Source organism: Sminthopsis crassicaudata, chromosome 2 (genome assembly GCF_048593235.1).
Source record: "Sminthopsis crassicaudata isolate SCR6 chromosome 2, ASM4859323v1, whole genome shotgun sequence".
Lineage (NCBI taxonomy): Eukaryota > Metazoa > Chordata > Mammalia > Dasyuromorphia > Dasyuridae > Sminthopsis > Sminthopsis crassicaudata.
In genome coordinates, this window is record NC_133618.1 from 240,908,059 (window position 1) to 240,932,811 (window position 24,753).

The window sequence follows — 24,753 nt, forward strand, 5'->3', positions numbered from 1 at the left end:
CTATATCAAAAGACTTTATAACTTTTCTCTTTTGAGAGGCAATAGGGCATAATGGATTTAGAATATCAAACCTTGGGTCAGGGAGCTGGGTGCAATCTTGTTGCTGAGTCATTTCTAAGTCTTCATGACCACATTTGGAGTTTTTTGGTAGAAATACTAGAATTATTTGCCATTTTCTTCTTCATTTCACTTTATAGATAAGAAAACTGAGGCAAACAGTATTAAAGACACCTAGTAGGTGTCTGAGGATGGATTTGATTCAGATCTTCTTAAATTTAGACCCAAAATTCTATCCATTGAGCTACCTTACTGCCTTGAAAAGACTTTAGATATTATCTAGTTCAATGTTGTCAGTGTATAGATTGAGAAACTGAGGCTAGATAATTTGCTCAAAGTCACATAATTTATAAAGGCTAAAGCTGAAGTTATAACTAATTGTTTTGACTCAAGTCCATTCAACTCTTCTCTATCTCTATTTTGGTCTTTAGGGTGAAAAAATCCAGGATAAGTCTTGGGAATTATTAAAATTTTTCTTACATTAAACATAGAAAAAGAACAAACTTGCAATTAGATATCTATAAATTGAGCAGGAAAAATCTGGTCTCACTTCAAGTGAAATCTAATTCAGATCATGAAAATGATCCATTATTAAGAAGATAGAGCTGTTTGCAAAATTGTTTTCTGAAGTTCATTATGGTACCTTTTCCTTTTTTTAACCAGTCCTTGTTGTATTTGGTACCTTTCAACATTTTCAGTATTAATATGGTTTTTCTAAAGAAAACAGAAAGACTAATTTTGGAAGCTAGACTTATTGCTTTATAGATGAAAATCCGGAGACCATTTCAACAGCATTTATTATTCAAATACTTAGAAATCACTAGGGAATTACAAGACAGTATACTCTCTACATAGGTTCATATGATATTTTGCAGGGGGTGATTTATGTAAAAAAAAAGTTTCCTTTTTAAATGGCAATGAAAATGTGTTTTTCTATTACCTACTATCTTATAACTTCTCTGGGCTATGAGGCAAGAGTCAGACTCAACGCCAATGTGTCTCACACTACATATTTTATTTTAGCACAAGTTCTGTAATAAAAACAGCTTAACATCACAGCAGCAAACAGAACAAGCAGGAAAAAAAAGTAATCCTGAGACCAGAGGCTCTTTGGTCACAAAGAAATTATCATGAAAATAGAATCATAACTAGGGTAAAATCATAGGGATTTTGTCACAGAATGGAAAAATTTAGAGTTTCAACCAGTCTGTCTTAGGGTACATTTTTTTTTTACTGCAGCAATTGGGTTAAGCAATTTTCCCAGTGTCACACAGGTAGGAAACATGAAATGCCTTTGAGGTTGGATTTGAATTCAAGTTCTTCTAACTTCAGGACTGGTGCTCTATCCACTGCACTGACTGCTCCAGAGTGCTATTTCTTGGATGGAATGGCTACACCCCTACAGCAGTGGGCTTTCTTTTCCTCAAACAGTATAAAAATTTATTGTTACCCATGTTGTGTTTCCTTCCTATCAAGTATACCAATCTTCTCATATACTCTTTGACTTTGCCACTTGCTCCAGGTACAAAGTGGTTGGTTCTGGCTCAGCATAAAAGAAAAAGTAATTTCTTGTCATTCCCCAGCTTGGAACATTAAATGAAGGCCATGAATGACTGAAAGTCAATTACTTGATTTGGTTTTACAATTTCTGAGTGGTCCCATATTTAATAATGGTGGGGGAAAGGTAGGAGGGGCTACTTAGGATATGAAGACAAGAAAAGACATAGTCCCAACCTACAGAAAGATTGCATTGGAAGGGGGAAAACAAGACACGTACGCCTATTGTTGACCAAAAATATTTAAATACCATCCAGAGTAACCTTTATATTGATCAGTGTTGGGAAATAAGATGATAATATCTTAATGTATGAAATTAGGTTTGTACACATTTGATTTAACTTGAGCAATAACAAACTGCCTTCTAGAAACTTCTATACTGAAGCCCTCCTCTCAAGTCTAAGTGCATGCAGTGATAATTTATATGAAAAACATTTTTATTGTTAATAGAACATACAAAGAAAATGGAATGGGTCAGGGGTTGTACTGATGGTTTATGGCAAAGTAAGCCAGAGAAACTTTCTTGAAGAAGGTAAGCCTTGAGACATAATTTAAAAGGAGGAAAGGATCCTGTGGTGGGTTGAAGGAGGACAGTAATTTTGTGCTCATAAATAAGCTTGAATAGGTGTATTGATAAAGGAAAACATGACCATTCTATGTCAGAATGTAATTTTTAGGATTATTTCATTATTCCAAAATAGGAAGTAGGGTAAGGTATTGAGAAAAGACCTATATCTAGGGTCAGAGGATTTGGATTCAAATCTTACCTTACTATCTTTTTGCTCTTTGGAAAGTAGCAACATCCCTGAACCTAATTTCTTCATCTGTAAAATGTGTAGTTAGAAGAATGGCCTTTGAGGTCCTTCTCAGCTCTAGATTTATGAACCCAGAGAAAGGGATACCCAGAAATGCTTTAAAGTAAGAGCCATCACTAAACTCCCTCAGCAACTGTTTCATTTTTTTCCTTCTATTTTCAATGAGATTAATGTTTTTGGCACTCTCATTAACCTTTGAATTCATCTTATCAGTCCCACTGAATGGGACTATTCACCAGGTCAAATGAGATGGACAAAGATCATTGCACCATATATACCGACCTGCCCAATTCATATTGGGTTCAAGTAAATAGTTTATAATTTTATTACAATAAAAATATTTACAAAACACTTCCTCACAAAAAGCCCATGAAGTGGGTTACAGGGAGCTTTTTCAACCAAGCTGAAGAAACCAAGAGTCAGAAGGGTTAAATGACTTGCCCCTAGCCACACAGCTAGTAAGAAATCCATTGGGAGAAATCTGGGGTCTATGATTTCTGCCTTGCCTTTCAGATAGTTAGCCTGCCTAAGAAGCCAAGAATGGCTGTAATAATACAGATACATCTGGTAAGCAATGAAAGGTTGGATCACTATCCTTCTGCTCATAAACACCTGGTTTCGGAAAAGTCTACATTAATTAACCCATCAAACAATTAACAAATATTCACTAATCCTCTGCGACATGAGATAGATTTTGTAAAGCACATAGTCCAGTGCCTGGCACAAAATAGATGCTTAATAAATACCTGCTCCCTTCTCTTCTCTTCTACTATGTAATCCGTACTTTTGGGAGGGTGCCGGCACTCTGCGTATTGATTCATTGTCTCTTCCTCTTTTTACACTGATATTTTAGTGCCCATGACAGCAGAAAGTGGAAAGTAAACTTTCTGCCTTTGTACTTTGCTTTGGTTATTTTGAGAGAGCCTACATTTCCTCAGTTTTCAATCAAAGCCAGAGGCACAACAGAAAAGGCTAAATAAACTACAGGCTGATCTCAAGCCACCTGTCCACAGTGGCAATCTTATGCCCTTATAGTGTTGTTCAAATGGTTGAATTTGTCAAAAAAAAATTCAGCAACTACTTTTTGGTGCTTTACTTTCTTGGCCCTATCATAGTTTATAAATAAGGCGCTGTAGACTCTCTACTGAATGCAATCCTGTTTCAGCAGTGGGCAGAAACAGGGTGAGGGGAGATAAGAAACTATTTCCAATCTACAGAGCAGCTGATGGAGGAAGGAACCCAGGAGAAAATCACTGCAGCATACAGATGTTCAAGCTCAATGGCAAAGAAAACAGCGTCACAAATGAACATCCCAGTTGGAGCTCTGAGCAGTGGAAGATGAGTCACTTGGACTTGTTGCTGATCTGTATGCACATAATTTGACATTTTTTCCCTGAAAGTTAAAAAAAAATCTTAAAAACTAATCTGCTGGGGAAAATAAGAAATTATGGAATCTTTCCAGCAAGAAGAAGACATGGTGAAGAAATAAAAGAAAACAGTTATGTATATTGCCTCCTAAAATGACCATGACTATGAATATGCAAAAGAGAGAATGTGAGTTAACAGGCTGATTGCTGAAGATAAAAACCCTGCCAATCCCTTAATAACAATAATGCTTCAAATTGGTGTGTTTTTCTCTGAATTTACTATTAACCATAAATCACCCAAAGTCTTAATATTTTGCTAGAGTCATTTGTGTTTAATGTTCCAAGGAGACAGAGATTGAGGCCGAATGTTTCTGTAAAGAAAATGATCCACTTTTTAATGCTTTTCAAATCTCATTCTGCTGGCGGTATATCTTTTGCTAAATAGCCTAGATTTTATGGTCATTTTATCAACATTCATCATATTGATTAATAGAAATTTTGTTTACTATGTGTTAAACTTGGAAGCTCTAAGTGATGTTATATAAGTGAAGTAGGTGTTTGGTCCAAAATCTTTTATCTTTTTTTTTTTTTTTTTGGTAGATTTAGGTCATGACTATACTTTCTATTTTAAAAGGAACTCTGTAGAAATAGTACACTAATCCCAAAGTCTGACATTTAATGGCCTTTGGCATGCCAGTGAGGCAGATATTTAGGGGTGAGTGGGTCTGTCTGCATCCCTCAACTTAAACATAAATGTAATGATGGTGACCTTTGGTTAATAGTAATAGTCCTTTCACCCAGTTATATCACTGCTAAACCTATTCCTTAGGAATAGGGAAAAAAATCCACAAATGTATAGGAATATTTATAGCAGTTTTTAATTTTGACAAAAAACTGAAAATTAAAGGGATGTTATCAATTAAGCAATAGCTAAGTAAGTTGTGGTATAAAAATGTGATGGAGTAGTATTGTGCTACAAGAAATAAGAAATAGATTTTTAAAAAAACCTTGGAAAGATATATATGAACTGATACAGAGTGAAGTGAACAGAATTAAAAGAATAATTTCCATAACAACACTGTCAAGATAAACAACTTTGAAAACTGTAAGGATTCTGGTTACTACTCACGAAGCCAGATGATCAATGATGAAACATGCCATCTACTACCTGAAGAGAATTAGTAGGTTTAGAGTGTAAAATGAGACATAAATATTTGTGTATCTAGTCAAGGAATACATATACATTTTTGTTGTAAGGAATTTGTTTTGCTTTTCTCAATAGGGTAGAAGGTATTAGAAAGTAAAAATAGAAAAGAAAATAGAAAAAAAATAAATATGACTGCATCCATTTTAAGTTCTCTGTTCATCCAATCACAGTTCAAAATGGAGCTGCAGCAGGAGTTGCTCCTTTGCCTTTCCCATCAGCGATTATAACGATTTTGATTCAGTTCTTCAAACAGAATCCACATTGGAGCTGTAGAATTACTCATTAGTATCTCTCCAAGGATGTTGAATTGCTTAATGATTTTTGTTAATTAAAATATGTGTTCTTTAAAAAAAAGAAAAATGTTACAGATACAGAACAATGTATGTACTTTCAAATAAAGTCACTGTATTGTTAGTATGACTTTGTTATAAGACATCTATTATAGAGCAAGGATAATCTGTGCTTCCATGACTACATGGAACATGATTTAGAATCAGACATATGGGATTAAAGAATGACATTATATTAGTTAGAAGAGACCTTAGTAGCTCAAGTTCAAATCACTACCCAATTTGTAATTAAATATAGAGCCAGGATTTGAATCCAACTTTTCTGTCTCCAAGGCCAATGAAATTTCCATTAAACTATGTTCCTTCAGGCTGTATATAAATCCAATCTTGGTACTGTCCCAATACCTTTAATTACCATCTTTCATATATTACATAGACAAAGCTTGATCCTGGTAGATAACAACAATAACAACAAGTTTGCATTTGATCATAAATATAGGATGAAAGTCAATTTGGGCCTTAAAGTATTAATACATTTTTCTGATACCTAAAACCAATAATGAATAAGATACAATCCCTTTAAAATGAAAATCGTTTTGAGTAGATAATTGTTAAAAATTATATATCTTAAAGGAGGGCCTTTGGAGTTACTGGATCTTAAATTCTGCCACAATATTTATCAGTATTATTTAAAACTGCATAGAAAATGGATACAAAAATATCTTAGTAATATCTAGACCACCACCACCAACAGCAAAAAAACTTGCAATGCTGTTCAGCATCTAGAACACCAAAAAAAACCCAAAAATTCAAGGAGAAAAGGATTCTTTTTCAACAAGAAATGCTAATAAATAAATTAGAAGATAATCTAGTGCAAAATAATTGAAGTTTACCATTTCATACCGCGGTTCACTTTAAAAAGGGATAAACAATGTAATGACTGAACGAATCAAAAAGTATTTATTACATGTTTATTATGAGCAAAGTATTGGGCTAGATGCTAAGATTACAAATAGAAAAAGCAGATGGTCTCTTCTCTGAAGGAGCTCCCATTCCACACTTGAATTGTTGGAAATAATATGTGAAAATTTTAGTTATATATTAGATGGCAAAATATGGTGGTCCTTAGGTTGCAGCCTCAAAGCAGATGGCTAAGACATCTTTAATGTCATTTCCCTTGATAAAAATCACATTTATTTCTAATGTCAAACCATTTAACTGTGTTTGTGAGTTCCTTTAGTATCATTAGAAATTTGTCAGATGTGCCATTACTGAGATTATTAAAGATCCTAGTGTAAAAAAAAGAATCATAACTATTATTTGTAATAACATAGCAGAGAACAATATGTGCCTAATTACTAGGGAACAGGTAAACAAATTATCATATTTAATTCCAGCAAAATCTTAAGGCATTGCTAAAGAAAGCCAACTATCAAAAAATCAGAAAAATATAGAGAAAGATGCATGGAGTGACACAGAGTAAAGAAAACATATCCACAGGTACAATATACACAGTGATTACAATAATTTTAAGTCAACAGCTCAAATACGACAGTCAATATTAGTGCCATATTGTTAAGTTAAAGCAAGTTTAAGTTAAAGGAAAGATTTCTGCTTTCTGTTAACAATTGGTAAACCAACTTTTTCAGGGAATATGTATTTTTATACCTAAGTTTATTTGAATGTTTTCTAGGAAATATCTGTTGTGTCAAAACAAAATATATAATTGTTAATGATTCATATTTCCAGATAAGTGCAATTGTGTATATTACATTAATGAGTATCATCTTTCTATTATTGTTGCTAGAATAATCTTCAAAATACAGTTCTAATCAAGTCATCTGCATGCTCAAAAATCTTCAGTGCTCCCTTATCATTTCTGGGTTAAAATACAAATTCTTTATTTGGATATTTAAGGTTTTCCATAATCAACCTACATTCTCAAATTAATTCTATATTATATTCCTTCTTATATTCCACAGTCCAACAAAACTGGTCTACTAGTAACTTCCCTAATCAACTACTGATCTGCCTCCAAGAATTTGCATAAGACATTACCATACCTTGAATGAACTAGTCTGTAATCTCTGCCTCTCCATATTCCTTATTTTACTTTGTCTTGTTTTAATTGCCACTTTTTCTAGGAAGGCTTTTTTTACTATCTCAGTAGTTAGTATTCTCTCCTTCCTTTAATTATATTATCTTTGTTTATTGTAATAGAGAGATAACTTTGGAAAAAGAAAGGCCTGGTTCAAATCTGACCTCAGACTTTTGATGGCAAAAATTATTTTATTTTTGTCTTCTTGTCTCAGTTGATTAACAACATACCTAATACCTAATAGATAATTAATAAATGCTTGTCTATAAACAAATACATGCAATCATGAAATAATAGATGAATGAATAAATTGGATTAATTAATGAATAACTTTAAAACTAAATACCATGTATTTTCGCCATGCATCTGATAGTCTATTATATATATACATATATATGTATATATATATTACTATCAAAAATGAAGTAATATAATTATTTCAGTTAATGAGCAGGGCCCTGGCTAAAGTTCTCCAGTTCTTCATCATGATAAGCAAATCATTTTGAATGAATTAACAGGATCTCCAAAATTCTGTTAGCAGAGCTTTGATAGGTTTTATCAAACTTAGAATATTTTACATGTGGACCTGATGATGTAGTTTATTGCTTTTGTTCAAGCATCAGAATAGTTAAATTTGGAGAGGATTATCATCAGAAGGTTGGCCACTGGCTAATAAAGTTTTTTGCTCTGATTACTATGACGACTATCTACTAAGCCATGGATGGATTGTGCTCCATGTTAGTCAAGACTTAGTCATGATGATGAAATCTCAGGTCTTTGAAGTTATCAGAATAACATGCTGACCCATATGGTATATACATGTAATAATATCTTATTATGCTAAAATAATAATAATAATAATATATATTCATTTAACAATGAATACAGAAAAACATAGAAACATTTTTAAACTGATACAGAGCGAAGTATGCAGAATCATGAAAATTATGTATAATGAAGATGAAAACATAAATGGAAAGAAAAACAATAAACTATTTGAAACTAAATACTGTGAAATTGTGACAGTTATTTGATTTTTTTCTTGCTTTTTTGCAAATTGAATAAGCTACGGGTGTGAAACATTGTATATAAAGCCAGAATTTTTCAGTATTTTGGTATGTTTTGCTGAACTGGCTTTAGTTTTTGTTTTTTTATGCTTCTCTAAGTACTAATTGTTTGGTAGAGAGTGAAGAAATACATTGGAAAATGGGGTGATGTAATAAAGATAAATAATCTCCTGGTCCATTTTGGGTTTTGGGTTTTTTTTCTTTACATTAAATAGTATTGTTGATCTGAATGTGCAGTCTGACAGGTTTCCAGTAACTCTATGCCTTTGATCAATGCAATGTAAAGATTTTTTTAAAAACCGAACATTCTAAGTATCCATAATCTTGACAAATGTCAAGAGGTAAAAAAGGTATTTTAGATTCCTCCACCCTTTTATTAAATGTGTTTGTTTACTTATTCAGTTGGGGCTTTCTTTGCTGAAAGGTGAACAAGACTGTGAGATGTCAGTTCTTCCTCCTCACTCTGCATTTCCCCATTATTTCTTAGACCGCAGTTCTTGAGCTGCCCTGGCAGGCAGAGCTCAGACATCAGATGCCACTTCAGCAAACAATCACTCTGTCTATCAACTGCACAGTCACACTTACAGAACCCTTTTATTAACTTTTTTGTTTCTTTCCTTCAACATACACAGTGACTTGTTTCTCTTTTGGAAAGTAGGACCATTAAGGCCATGCGGTTAGTATCATATTTTTGGTAAGAAAGTTACAAGCAGGGAGAAATTATATTAAAGTCATCACTTTTAATAGCATTTCACAGTTGACAAAGCCTTCATCATTGTTAGTCCACTTATTTTCCCAATAAGATAGAAGAAGGTAAAAGTTTTATTACCAAAAATTTACAATTGAGGCTGCTAAGATACATTTTTGAAAAGAAAAGTGATAGAAAGGAAAGAGAGTTGGTTTAAAGATTTGAATTTGAATCCTTATTCTGATATTCTAGTTGAGTGAAATGGAAAGAAAATGTACTTCCTACCAGACCCAGTTAGGATTAAAAAGAAAAAAATCTTAAGAGTTGGAATAAATCTTAGATCATCCAATAAATAAAAGAATAGAAAAGAAAAATCATTTTCCACTTTAAGACCAATAATTAATCATTCTGTTTTATGTGAAGTTCTTTAATTAAATGGGATTGCAAATCACTCCAATTTAGAGATGGTGCCTTTTTTTTTTTTAATACTGGTTCTCCCTATTTTACTTAAGCTGAAAGTGCAGTGGCCACTTAGAGAGGCCTGATCCCAACACAAATCAACATAGAAGCTTAAACCTGCTCCACTTTTTCCAGCCAAGGCCATTTTGTTCCTCCTTAGATATCCCAGTGACCTGTTGCTCACAAAGATCAAAATAAGAGTGGCAGATTAAGTATATTGATGCTTTAGGCCTATTGCGGCTCAGAACTCCCAAACTCTAGCAATCCACCAGCTGCAGCCTCTCCAAAGGCAGGTTCTATAGGCATATGTCACCATACCTAGAGACAGTCCTAATTTTTAGGAAATTCCCCAATCTTCATGTTTATATGCAAAATGTCTCTCCACAACCTTTATCTAATGTTAGTAGGCTATGTCATGGGGAAAGTGCTTTTAAAACCTTAAGATATTATAGAAATGTGAGTTATTTTTATATTTAGGCAACTTGCCCAAAGTTACACAGCTAGGAAGAGGAGAGACCAGGACTTGTATCCTGGTTTCCTCATTCCAAGTATAGTTCCCAGTTTACAATGATAGGAGTCAGAAACTCTAGGATTAAGTCTTTACTCTACTAACTAGGTGACTGGACAATTTATTTAACTTCTGTGGCACTCTATTTTCTCACTTGTAAATTAAGTAGCTGGATTAAATAATCTCCAAGATGTACTATATTTTCTAATTCTAAGAAAAAGTTTCCAAAAAGACAACTCTAAACTTAAAAAAGCAAGCATAATATGAGAGAAATAGCTGAAACCTGTTAAATAGATCATATTATTCGAATAAAATATGATCCTTTTCATTCATTGATCCATTCTGCAGATATTCATGCAATTGCCCTTCATAGTATTATGAAATGCATCTGTAGCTAGAAGTATCCGATGAATTTGTTTAAGATTATTTTGTTATCACATCATCTGCTCTCTATATTTTATCTTTTACACTAGTGGTGTCGAAACACTTATCAAAATCATGTCTTCAGAAAGCAGTTCATTTAAAGGTGGTTACCTGTTCTTATATAAGTCTCTTTGGCACATAGAAAATACATTTGCAGTTGCCTCATTCCTTTTGACATGTATTTAAGGGTTGTTCTTGCTGAGCACTGGAAGTTAACGATCTGTACTTCTCAGTAACTAAAAAAATTATCTTGGAATTGTTTATGCTATAAACATTCTAGGCACTATGACAAAACGATAGAGCTTTTATTTGTAGTATGTAGCCTGCATTATTAGGAAAACTGAGCATATTTCAATTGAAATAGCTGATCCGAATGTGAGCCAGCAACTTGAAATACAGCCAAGCAATTTCTAAAGTTTCGACAACAAAATTTTGTTGTTGCTGCAAGAGAAGCATAAGTGGTGTCTACAGAAGCTAAATGAAGTGGAGATTTGAGCAAGAATAAAGCAAATTTGGGCTCCAGAGATAAACAATCTGAATAATCCCAGCCAATTTTCTCTTGTCTTCAGTCATTTGGAGTGCAGCTAAAGATGATGAAGAAGTAACATTTTTTACAGGGGAGCTGCCAATCTGATCAGAGGAATTCTTCACTGCAAATGTAGTTAGCCAAAAGAGTAACAGACAGAGCTTAAAGTTCCCCAGACTCCAGATGGAAATTTCCTTAGGATACCTTTTTAAAAGAGCTCCCAGGATAGATGCTCTATGATATATAGACCTTATTCTTCTATTAGATAAAAAGATAGATAGATAGATAGATAGATAGATAGATAGATAGATAGATAGATACTAGAGCATTTATTAAGTAGTAGGTATTGCTGTGCACTGGAGATATAAATACAAGTAAGCAAGTCAGTGTTACACTCAAGGAATATTCTTTTTAACTGGGAAAAAATAATATTAAGGGTGCACTGGACAGCATGGGCAAGCAGGGAGAAAGGAAGACAGAAAGGTGGGAAGGAATGTTCAGAATTGACCAGTGAGTAGAGTAAAACATGAGTGGGGCATTCTCCTGGTATGTCACCAATAAAGAGAGTGGGGTTTCAGGAAAGAGGTTTTACCAGGATGGAAAAGAAGTAGGAAGAAAAATCTGGACAGTCTACTGTCCATGAGTGAAGCATGATCTTTGTAGCCCCCCCCCAGAAGCCGGGATATAGCACCTTCATACAGAGTGAGCACAAGATATATTGTTTTTGAACTGAAATTTAAAGTTGGAAAAAAAAAGAAATCAGTTCTAAGAAATAGTAAGTTAGCTTTTTTTCTGGAAAATAGGGCAAATTTGATTCAAACAATAGACATTAGTTGAGCAAATACTTTGTTCAGTTGAACTAAATTAGGTGAGACAATCAAGAGAAAACTTAGCTATGATAGTTCCTGACTTCAAAGTGTTCATACTCAGTATAAGGTGACAGATAATTGTGTGACAAAGTCAGTTTTGTGAAAGATCAAAGCAGGAAGTCTGTTTTAATGCTTTCAGTTTTTCCATTTCAAATCCAAAAGATATCCTGAAACATACTAGGCTTCCCTTACCTCTCTTCTTTAGGTGGCACAAGGTTCCTTCCAACTAGATTTCTCATCCAAAATATGGGACCTCATGTCAGCCTAAAATGAACCTCTCTGCTGGCCTGCCCCACTTCACTGAAAATTCTGACCTAAGTGTAAGACAACAAAAGTTTCTGGCAGTTTTCATGGTCCATTACCCTTATCTTGACTTTGAGGCTCGCTTGAATTTCAATTATCATGTAAGAATTTGGTCACGAAGCAAGAGTGAAGAAGAAAATCTGAAAATAAAAGTAATGATGCTATTCAGATTTACAAGAATAGAATTTTGACTTTGAATTGTCTAAAAATAAACTATAAAGGTCTATGTAAATTATACATGCATTACCACTTCAATTCAACAAATATTGTGTTTACTTTGTGCAAAGAATTGTACTGTTGATAAAAATACCAAAAAAAAAAAAAAAAAAACAGAAATAATCCTGCCCTTTAGAAGCTTACATTCTATGTTGTAGGGAGGACTACTAACAAGTGCACAATATAGGATATACCAAAGTCTTTAGCTCTAATAGAAGAATCCATGAATGAAGGATGGAAAGCATTTACTAAACATATACTATGTGCCAGGGACTGTGCTAAGCCCTGAAGATACAAAATTTTTAAAAAATGACAATCCCTCCCCTCAATGAGCTTACATTCTGATGAGGGGAGCTTACATTCTAAAAAGGCACTGAAAAATATGGGGACAGAGAAGGGAGGTAGAAGGGAGGAAATGAATATGCTCCAAAATGCCCCAACACAGGGGCATGATTTTTATGTCCAGAGAACAAAGGCAGGCTAAATTTGATTCCTCAACAAAATGAGGACTCCAGCAGCAAGTCACCAATGGGAGAAAGAGGGAGGGCTTTACTGAGGGATGTTACATGTGGAGTATGCCTTGGGAGTAATAATCTGTTCCTGGATGAGAAGGTTCCAAGTGCTGAAAGAAACTCCAGAATAACCCAGAATTAGAAAGGACATGGTTTCAAATAGGAGAGAAAGTCAAGGACCCAGCTGGGAGGAGAATGAAAAAGTAGCAAAATAATTGCTTAGAAAAGAATGGAGAAAGAGTTTAAAGAAAAAAATCACATAGTCATATCATCCTCTACTACCATCCATAGGATAGCAAAAAACAAAACAAAACAAAACAAAATCTTTATGGTTTTGAAAAAATAAATTCTATTCCAACATGACATATAAAAACACATAATTTCTGGGTAATTAATCATTTCATTAATTAAGACTAGTAAAGAATTAAAAGATGGTCATTTGGCCAAAATCAAAGTTGCCTTATAGAGGCCTCTTGTGCTTGCATACCCTTGGAAGAGTGGATGTTTCTGACAGGCCTCAATCAACTCCATTTGGTTAACAATGAGAAGAATAAATATTATAATGAGAAATGGATATATTCTAATGAGGGACTGAGGTATTTGATTTTGATTATATTATTCTTATTCCCAGACAGGACCACTATCGATTGGGCAATCTAGTCAGAGTATCTACACTCTCTCCCTCCCATCCAAGGCTGAGTCGAACACAATGGATCAGAATTCATATAAATTAATTTATTTTTATTCTTTAATCAACTAAAGTTGATTACTTTCCCACTTGGGTAGGATCTGCACATGATTGGAAGGGAGGTGAGGGTAACTAAATCCAATATCATTATCAACGTTATTCTTCAAAGGCTGATCTGATTTAATAGGGAATGAGGAAATAGGAAGGGGGAAATCCTGAATCTCCTTAATATTAATAGTTGGTCCCTTAATAATCATTTCTCTCGCCATTAGCTCATACACTTGGGATTATATTCACACATCTCTTACAGTTCTTACAATTTATCTTTCCTCATTCCCTCTCCTGTCCACTTCCATCATTTTTTCCTTATTTCTAAAACTATTTGTACCACCTTTGTTCAGCCACTCTAATATCTTTGCCAAGAAAACCCCCAAAATCGGGTCATTAAGAGTCAGACACAACTGAGCAAAAAGAAAAAAATTTGTCCAACTGCCTCAGCTGCTTGCTAGACTCATCTTACTTGTAGAAAATGTTATCCTTCTTTTAAGAGACTGTCACAGCCAATGCTTTTGGAGCCAATCAATACATTTTCAGTTCTTTTGTAAGTCAGAGCCAGATATTCCATAAAAAAAGCTTCTTAGAATTTTTAAACATTTTTCCTTTCCTTAACTTTTAACTTTACTTAACCATCTCTCTCTCTCTCTTTTTTTTTTTTTTTTTTTTTTTTTTTTTGTGTGTGTGTCCTTCACTGTCCCTCCCTTTTACTTGTACTGCAATGGAATGAATGACTTTTAGCTTCTCTGGCATCCAGCATCTGGACCACAGGAATTGCTTTACACATTCAGTAAAAGTCAAGAAGGAATTCAATATCACTGTAGGGGAATAAAGGAGCTAGTAACCAGTATTTTGTGTTACTGTCACTACAACAAAGTCCTTGTCCCCTTTATGTAAGCTAAACTGCAAAAAGGAGAAGCTCTAACTACTAGGAGGACAGGGGTCTGGAAAGGTTTCCTAGAATAGATAGACTTTCTGGCAAATAACATGATCCTTTTAATTACTTTCTAGACTAGCCTGTGGCTACTGTAGAAAGAAGACCTCTGTTATAAAATCTGACTTTATCACTAGTATTCCCCTTGAGAGTGGAATGATAAAATAATAAACAATACTAGAAGGATCATCTCCAGTCTCTGCATGATTATAAAGGTTTGCCTCAAATATTTCTATCTTTCAACTAGATTTTTTAAAAATTCATCATGTTCCCTTTAACCTACAAGGAGCCAAGATAATTAGGATGAGTTATACAGGAGACTTCATATATTCAAAATCCTGATCACTCTGGAAGTCAACCAAAAGACCTTGTGAATTCATCCATGACAACCCAAAGTATGTAATAGTTCTATGGTCCAGGAATATGTTTTTCAGGAGCAGAGAACTCTATAACTTGGAATCCTGAGCAAGGCATTATTTTTAACTTAAATTTGGCTCCCTTTCTGGTTTTTGCAAATTGATTTTCCCTCTTCTAGTTATTTTCCCTGTTAAAGCCTCATTCCCAGCTGCTCTGAGGTCGAGGGATAAGAGAGAAGGTTGCCAACAAGCCTTTTGGCATGGTAGGGCCTACAGCCATCTGTTTGGCTGAAGGCTCTTCTTCCCAGGCCAGCAAGGAGTAAGTTTCTCACTGGTGGTTGATAATTTGGTAGCTCATCATTACCCAATAAATATGCAAAACATTGCCCTTGAAGTGGGACTGGAACCATTGTTTGGTTTCAAAACATCTAGTGCATATCCAGAAGAAACTGAATGAATAACTCAAAGTAAAGTCTATGAAACCATATTTTTATTGCATATAGAATCCCATTTTCACTACATGTCTAAACTATACCTGTCCAAACATAGAAGATGAGTTGTATGCAATATTATCTTGTGAAGAAATAAATAACACATCATGAATTTCATTTTATTCCACCCCCTTCCTTTTAATTTCATCTCAACAATATTCCCTCATCAGTATATATTTAAATAAATATTAAATAAGAGGGAGGAAGGGAACAAATGAGGCAAAAGGGTGATCCTTCATTAGGGATGTCACCCAAACATCCCCAAACTTCTTTTATCTATTTATTTTATTTAGCTGTTTATGACACTTATACCAATGAACAACTTACTGACACTGTTCTCAAATCTATTTACATTTTCATCATTGGTTTTGCAGCCCACTACTATCACTTACTAGTTGTGAATCTGGAAACTTAAATCTCTCAGGATATTAAAGCTAGAAATTAACCTCATCATCTCATAGTACAAGCACTTTCTTTTATGGGGAAAGAAACTGACAGTCAGAGACGGGCAGAATCATTTCAAACTTTGATGTTCTGGGATTTGGTGAATTTGACCCTAAGTTCTTGAGAGCAATGGCAAAGGAACACAAGAGCTTTTAGGTCCAACAAAACAGGAAAGTCTGCAAGCCTTGACCTAAAAACTTACTGCGTGTCTGCCACCTGAGGACCATGCTAGATAAGCAGTATCATTACAACCACATAATAGGTGATTAATAAATGCAGAATGACTGCATTAGCCTTCAGGTCAGAGGCAGTGAAAATAGGTCCAGATGTGCTCTCCCTCTCTAGCCTCAGCATGATTGTAAAGGTTTTCCTCAGACATTTCCATCCTTATTTTTAGATTTTTAAATCCATCCATTTCTCCCTCATCTACAAGAATCCAAGCCAATCAGGACAAAGTCCACAGGAGACTGTGGGTATTTAAGAGGGAGCAGAATGTCTGACCAGGTGGGAGAAATATTCAAGACTCAAAAAAGAAAAAAACAATTATACATATACATATATGTCTGTCTGTCTGTCTGAGTGTGTGTGTGTGTGTGTGTGTATGTGTGTGTGTGCAAATCAGGTTCCAACCAATCTGGGAAGCAAAATGCCCACTCAGTCTGTGAGCCACAGCAGGCCATCCTGCTGACTTCTGAGCAAAATTAATTGCAAGAACCTGGCAGGTATCCCAATAACCGCCGTTCATCCCTTCATTATCTCAAATCTCTGCTGTCACTTCTTAATCAACTCTTCATCCCTAATTCTATAGACCATATTTTGCTTACATTTAGAAAAAGATTGATGTAAACACAGTTTTTACTCAGCAATTATTTTGCATAAAGATTTAAGCTTTCAGCACACAGTTTGCCAGGATTTTGAATCTAGGCAAAAATAAACTCCCAAAGCTCCTTGGCAAATAAACTGGACTTCTGCCCACACTAGCCTCCCCCACTGTGTAAAACACAAAGAGTCCTGCGTTAAAATCATATTTATCTTTCAAGGTCATGAGGAGAGACCTTGCAAGCATTCACCCATAAAGTCAGAGCACCAAGGTTGGGTTGTTTTTTGCTGGTCTGAGCAGAAAAGGGAACCAATAAAGAAAAGTTGGCCACAATGGGGAAATGCCCATAATGTTTATTGGAGAACTAGTGATTGGATGGTCTCCTTGCATGGCTTGGGACTCTGACAAAACTGAGATAGGGCTTGGTTTTGCTCCAAACTCTTTTGCACAAGCAAAATCAAGTTCCTAAATGATACCTAGGGGATACCAAGCAATCTAATAAGATAAGGAATAGAGTGTGTGCACATTATTAGAGAAGAATGACAGGCACAAGAGAAGGTACTTCCCAAAGTTCCTTAATTAGTTCTATAAAGAGTCTAGACAGGAAGTGATAAAGACAGTTGATAATTATCATAATTATAGTAATAATTATTCTTGTGTGGGCAGCAACTAATTATCTCAGTGGAAAGAGCACTGGATCTAGAGTCGAAAGACCCAAGTTCAATTCTGGCCTCAGTCACTTACTAGCTGTGTGATCCTAATAATGTCACTTAACCTCTGTTTGCCTCAATTTTCTCATCCATAAAATGGGGATAATAATAGTACCTACCTCCCCAGTGTTGTTAGAGAATAATTATGAAGTGTGTAGCACAGTACCTGGCACATAATAAGAAATATGTAAGTGCTGGCTATAGCTATTTAGCTAACTAAATAATTTACAATAATTCTCTACTAAAGCTTTTAACGAATATTTTATCAAGACATGAAGCTGATCTTGAAGGCAATGGCAGGAGAGCACAAGACCTAGCAGATCCCGCAAAAGCAGAAAGTCCTGCAAGCCTACTGACAAAATACTGAATCTATCAGCTTAGGACCAGACTGACTAAGCTTAGAATCTTCATCAGAATTTTCCCTCTCAGCAGAATGAAAATTCATTAAGGACAGGGACTCTTTCATTTTTGTCTTTTTATCCCCAGTGCCCAACACAAAGTCTTGAACAACATTAATAAATATTGAATGGGTAAAAAAAGGCAGACTTGCTTGACCTCTGTTAAATTCAATTTTTCCAAGGTGGTATGATCTAAGGAGAGTTGTGTTTACTATTTTCCTTACCTGTGCTCTAGTCCTTAGATCATATCACCTTGGAAAACATGAAGATGTACAGATCCCTTTAACTATAAGCTCTAAAAACAGCTGAAAAAACCTGAAGCTTAGGACAGTTTCCTTCAAAACGGGGAGCAAACATATAACATTTAATAAAAAGTCAAAAGTCTAGAAAAGGGAAAGAAGAGCAAATTTTTAAAAGGAACCTGAATCTAGAAAGTTATTATGATGACATGGAAGGTCAAAACACAAATTCAGAAGATTAAAAAGTGAAAACCAATATATCCAAAGCATTCACCAAAAAATGAATTGGTTTCAAGCTTCAAAGAATTCTTGGAAGAGCTCAAAAAAGATTCTAAAAATCAAATAAGAAAAGTAGAGGAAATATTGAGAGGACACATGAGGGTAATATTTTTTAAATGATCAGAAAAGAGTCAATAGCTTAGTAAAGGACACACACACACACACACACACACACACACACACACACACACACACACACACACACTGAAGAAAATAATACCCTTGAAACCAGAATAGGCCAAATGGTGAAGAGGCACAAAAAACACACTGAAGAGAATTCCTTAAAGCTGGAATTAGCCAAATGGAAAAAATATACATTGAAGAGAAAAACTCCTTAAAAAGCAGAAGTGGCTATCTTGGAAAAAAGGAAGGGAAGCGAGGGAAAGAGAAAAAATTTGGAATACGACATCTTACAAAATAATGTTGAAAACTATCTTTGCATGTATTTGATAAAATAAAATACTATTGGGGGCTGGGGAAAGAATTATTGGATTACCTGAAAGCCAAGAAATTATCAAGGAAAATTGTCTTAATATTCTAGAACTAGAGGGTAAAATAGAAATTGAAAGACTCCACCAATCACCTCCTCAGATAGATCCTAAAATAAAAGTCCAAGAAATGTTATAGCCAAATTTTAGAGGTCAAGGAAAAGATATTGCAAGCTTTCAGATAGAAACAATCCAAGTGTCATGGAGCTATATCCAATATAACACAAGATTTAGCAGTTTCTACATTAAAACACTGGGGAGTTTAGGTATGATATTCCAAAAAGCAAAAAAGTCAGAATTACAGTCAAGAATCATCTAAACAACAAGCTGAATATAATCTTTGAGGGGCAAAATGGATATTCAATGAATTAGGACTTTCAAGTATTCTTAATGAAAATGCTAGAGCTGAATAGAAAATCTAACATCCATATAAAAGACTCAAAGAAAGTAAAAAAAAAAAAAAAACTAAACAGAAAAGAGAAATCATAACAAATTCAGTAAAGATAAATTATTAACATTCCTAAATAGGAAGATGATACTTGTAACTCCCAAAACTTTATCATTATTAGGGCAGTAAGAAGTGCACATAAACAGAGGGCATGAGTGTGAGTTGAAAATGATATCTAAAAAAAAAAAAAAAAAACTAAGGGTTGAGAAAGAGCAAGTCAGTAGGAGAAGGGATAAAGAAGAGATAAAATTCAGTAAGTTATCTCTCATAAAAGGTGTTAAAGAGCTTTTAAAATGGAAGGAAAAATGAGGGGAGTAAATGGAGTTTTTGAACCTTATCCTCATCACAATTGGTTTAAAAAAGGAATACCATACAAGGGTAGGATAAGTGAAGGAAGGAATTGAGAGAATGGTAGTAGATTAGGAGAGGCAGTTAGAAAAGCAAAACACTTTTGACGATAGACAGAATAAAAGGGAAAGAGAAGATAGGATAAACAAAGAAGAAAATAAACATCCTCTTTATCAGTAATCATAATTGTGAAAAAAATTTATAGCAAGTTTCTCTGTTAAAGACCTGATAAGGTCCTTATTTCTCAAATATGTAGAGAACTGAATCAAATTTATTTTTAAAAGAGAGAGAGAGAGAGAGAGAGAGAGAGAGAGAGAGAGAGAGAAAGATATTTTCCCAATTGATAGTCAAAGGATATAAACAATAAGTTTTCAGAAGAAATCAAAGCTATCCATAATCACATTGGGAAAAATGCTTTAAATATCTATTGATTAGTTAAATTCAAATTACAACAACTCTGAGGTACTATTCCATCTGAGGTATCAAATTGAAAAATATGACAGAGGGGAAGCCACGATGGCAGAGAATAGACAGGTTTTTCAATGAGATCAAGCCTCTGAATGGGTTTTAGAGTGATGGAACTCACAAATATTTGGATTATAACAAATTTCCAAAGGAAGAGATTTTGGAAGAATTTCAGAAAAGGTCTGTCTCAACTAGGGCAAAGGACATGACTCAGCACAGGTGCAGCACAGGCAGGCCCACAGTGGAGAGACCCAGCACAGGGATTCTAGTGGGAGGCTCTAAGTTAAAATACAGCAGCATTGGCTCTTCTGTCCGGGTTCAAAAGCCATTGGACAGCAGAGTAGCTATGAGACCTCCAATGCAACTACTAAAGGCACATAAAAAGCCCTTGAACTCCAGCCTAACAATGGGGACTTGGTCATTTCCAACCAGCCTGCCATACCAGCCCCAGAACAGCCTATCATCCTATAGAAGAAGCTTGGGACAATCTTCCCTTTACCCTAACAGCAGATCTCAACCTTTAAAAATGAGCAAAAAAGTAAAAAGAGCTCTGATCATAGAAAGCTATTATGGAGATAGGGAAGAACAAAACTCAAAACCTAATGGCACTAAAGGCAAAATGCATCCAGATGAAGACTCAAAGGGTGATGTGAATTGATCTCCAAAAAGCTCTCTTGGTCTTAAAAGAGATTTAGAAGAGAAAAATAACAAATATTGCGGGGTGGGAAGGAACATAGGAAAAATGGAACACTTATGCATTTTAGTAGAATTGTGAACTGATCTAACCACTCTGGAGAGCAATTTGGAACTCTTTATGTCCAAATGACTGTGGTAGGTTTTGATCCAGCAATATAATTACTAGGTCTGTATCACAAAGAAAGAAATAAGAAATCAAAAAAGAAAAGGACCTATATGTAGAAAAATAGTTATATTAGCTTTTTAAAAATATTTTTATTGAAACTTTTTTATTTTCAAAACATATGCAAGGATAATTTTTCGCCACTGACTCTTGTGAAACCTTGTGTTCCAATTTCCCCCTTCTCCCACCCCGTCCCCTAGATGACATGTAATTCAATATAGGTCAAATGTGGTAAAAAATATATGCAAATCCAATATAGGCATACATATTTATACAATTATCTTGCTGCACAAGAAAAATCAGATCAAAAAGGAAAAATGAAAAAGAAAATAAAATTCAAGCAAACAACAACAAAAGAAGTGAAAATGCTGTGTTGTGATCCACACTTAGTTCCCACAGTTCTTTCTCTGGGTGTACATGGCTGTTATCATCATGAGTTCATTGGAACTGGCCTGAATTGTCTCATTGTTGAGAAAAGCCATGTCCATCAGAATGGATCATCATATAATTTTGCTGTTGCCATGTATCATGATCTCCTGGTTCTGCTCACTTAACTTAGCATCAATTCATATCCAGGCCTTTCTGAAATCATCCTGCTGTTCATTTCTTATAGAATAATAATATTCCATAATATTCATATACCATAATTTATTCAGCCATTGCCCAACTTATGGGCATCCACTCAATTTCCAGTTTCTTGCCACCACAAAAATAACTGCTACAAGCATTTTTGCACATGTGGGTCCCTTTCCCTCCTTTATGATTTCTTTAGAATGCAAGTCCAGTAGAAACATTGCTGGATCAAAGGGTATGCACATTTTGAATATCAGCTCTTTCATAGTGACAAAAATATTAGAAATCGAAAAGATGTCCATCAATTGTGGAATGGCTGAACAACTGGTTTATAGCTGTGATGAAATACTATCATACTATAAGAAATGGTGAGCAGGATGCTCTCAGAAAAAAATAGAAAGATTTATTTCAACTGATACAAGTGAAATCAGCAGGACCAGAAGAACATATAACACTATACATGTAATAGCATATACAACAATACTATATGATGATCAACAGTGAATAATTTAGCTATTCTCAGCAATACAATGATCTAAAATAATTCTGAAGGAATGAAATGAAAAATGTTAGCCATCCCCCAAGAAAGAACTTATGAAATCTAAATGCAGATCAAAGCTTTTTTAAAATTTTCTTTATTTTTCTTTGTTTTTCCCTATGTCTTCTTTCACAACATGACTAACAGGAAAATGTATTTTGCATGATTACATACGTATAATCTATATCAAATTGTTTGCCTTCTCATTTAAGAGGTGATCCAGGGAGAGAGAGAATTTGGAATTTGAATTTTTTAAATGAATGTTAAAAACTGTTTTATGTATAATTGTGAAAAATAAAATATTAATTTTTTTAAAATAAATTTTGAATGATTGAATTGGCCATCCAGTTAGAAGCAATGAAGACAAACCCATAAGCACTATAAAATACCACTGTTCCCCTAGATTGTTACTTCTGCTCTCAGCCCACTCTCATAGTCATAACTTTTATGGAGATATTCCCACCAACTGTCAATCGGTTACCACAAATAGACTCAACAAGTAATCCTACCTGAAGTGGCAAGATACTCTGAGGATAAAACAAGAGTCAACATGTGCCAGGCAAATCAATCCATCACCACCATTTTGTCTACCACCTCCTCTCAGATCTTAATGTTAGAACCTTAAACTTAAGAGCCTCGTGAATTGTGTTACTTCCTGTTCAGTGTCCTGGGACATGGAATTGGGAAGCAAAATCCTGGCAACTGCTGAAGACCCAGAAAATAAAGTTTTTGCCCTCAAACTCCTTGACACTACTAAATGGTGAAGGGTCAGCAATGGATATAAATTAAGCAGTGGGAATGACATTAAAGAAGAAGTATTGTCATCTGCTTTTTGCTTGTACTCTAATCATTATGGGACCTTCTTATTGGACTTGCAATTAAACCTTCCACAAATATTATTTCCCCCTGTTAAAATGTGAACTCCTTGAAAGCAAGGACTGTCTTGCTTTTGCTATTTATACCCTCAACATTTTGTATAGGGTGGCCACTTAAATGTTTTATTCATTTATTCAGCATAGAATAAAATACTAGATTTGGATTATGGACGAACTTGTTTCAAATCCCAGCACAGATACATGTTTGCTACATTACTCTAAGATAGTCACCTAATTTGACTGAGGTTCCCTTATCTCTCAAATGCCCATCATTATAACGCCTCCCTGCCAGAGTTGTTGTGAGGGTCAAGTGATGTGAGTAAAGCATTTTACAAATCTTAAATCTCCATAAATATGTGAAACATTACTGTTTTTTTTCTATCAGGTGATGAAAATTTTGGCCACAATAATTCATGAAATTATATGATGTAGAGAAGCAATAATCTGCTGAGTGGAAGAAATACCAATACAATGAAATAATATTTCTTTGAAATATTTGATTTATAATTACAATAATACCAAGTCCTACTTAATATGGGGCTAAAGTTTATAGTTTATAAAGTGCTTTCTTAATAACAGCTATATAAGGCAAGTAATATAAGTATTATTTTATTTTATCATTTAGATTGAAATACATTTTACTACACATAATCAATATCACAGAAGCACTATCAAAAGTTTTAAAGGATCCTACTTCTGAATACCCTTTTAACCAAAGTTTTAGCCTTCTGCCCTTGCCTTGTGACAAATGACAGATTATAATAGATTGTCATCCAAGAAAATATAGAAGTGAGAGCCCAGGCCTTCAAGAGGTAAACAAGAATTTTCAGTTTGTTTTTTTATAAAAAAGAGGTCTCAAAAGAAATCAGATAAAGACTTGTTGAATTAAAGTCATAAGGTCATAGTATTGGAAAGGGCATTAGAGAATACACAACCCCATTTTTCAGATGAGTAATCAAGGCCTATGGAAGGCAATGACTTAATCAGTCACCTAACTGGTTAGCAGAACAATCAGAAATGGAACCTTGATCCCCCAACTCTTGAACTAGAATTCTTTCCATTATGGGAAGCTACTTTCCAATCATTCCCCCTTTGATTATTTGAATAATTGCCTTAAAATGCCAACTTCAATGGGAAATGGAACAGGATAACCAGGACAGATCCTAGCAATCAGTTAGGACTATATTTGTGAATGTGGCTTCCTAAGGGCCCCCTAAATATAGATATTCTATGACTTCTTCGGATAGGAGAAAAGTCTCTTCTACACTCTATGTGAGTCATAATGGGAAAATCCAAAGGAGACTTAACTTGTTCATGCCCCCCAGTAACCTTAACTATTTCAATGGAGAAACAAGATCCACACACATCAAATTATGAATTCTAGAACACTTTTATTAAGACCAAGATGAATAATTCTATAGTAAGTCAGAACTGAAGGAAGTCCTTATGATCCAAAGTAATCAGGACAGAGGTGAATTAAGAATTAACAGACAGGTAGAATTCAGATTAGTGTTGAGATGGGAGTAAGATAAGTAGTAGAAAAGATTAAGGATAGCTTGAGCAAAGAGAAAAATGAGGGAATGACAAAATCCAAGATTGTCTGTGCTGGGATAAAGAGGAACTTTTTAAACTTAAGGTTTACAAAGTAAGAGTAAATTATTTAAGGGCTGGATTTACAAGGTAGGGATTTGAAATACAGAATTTTGGAGCAAGAAGGGACCTTAGATTGTAAAGTCTATTTCATTCTGTAAAAATAATTAAATGAGACCTAGAGATAGTAAATA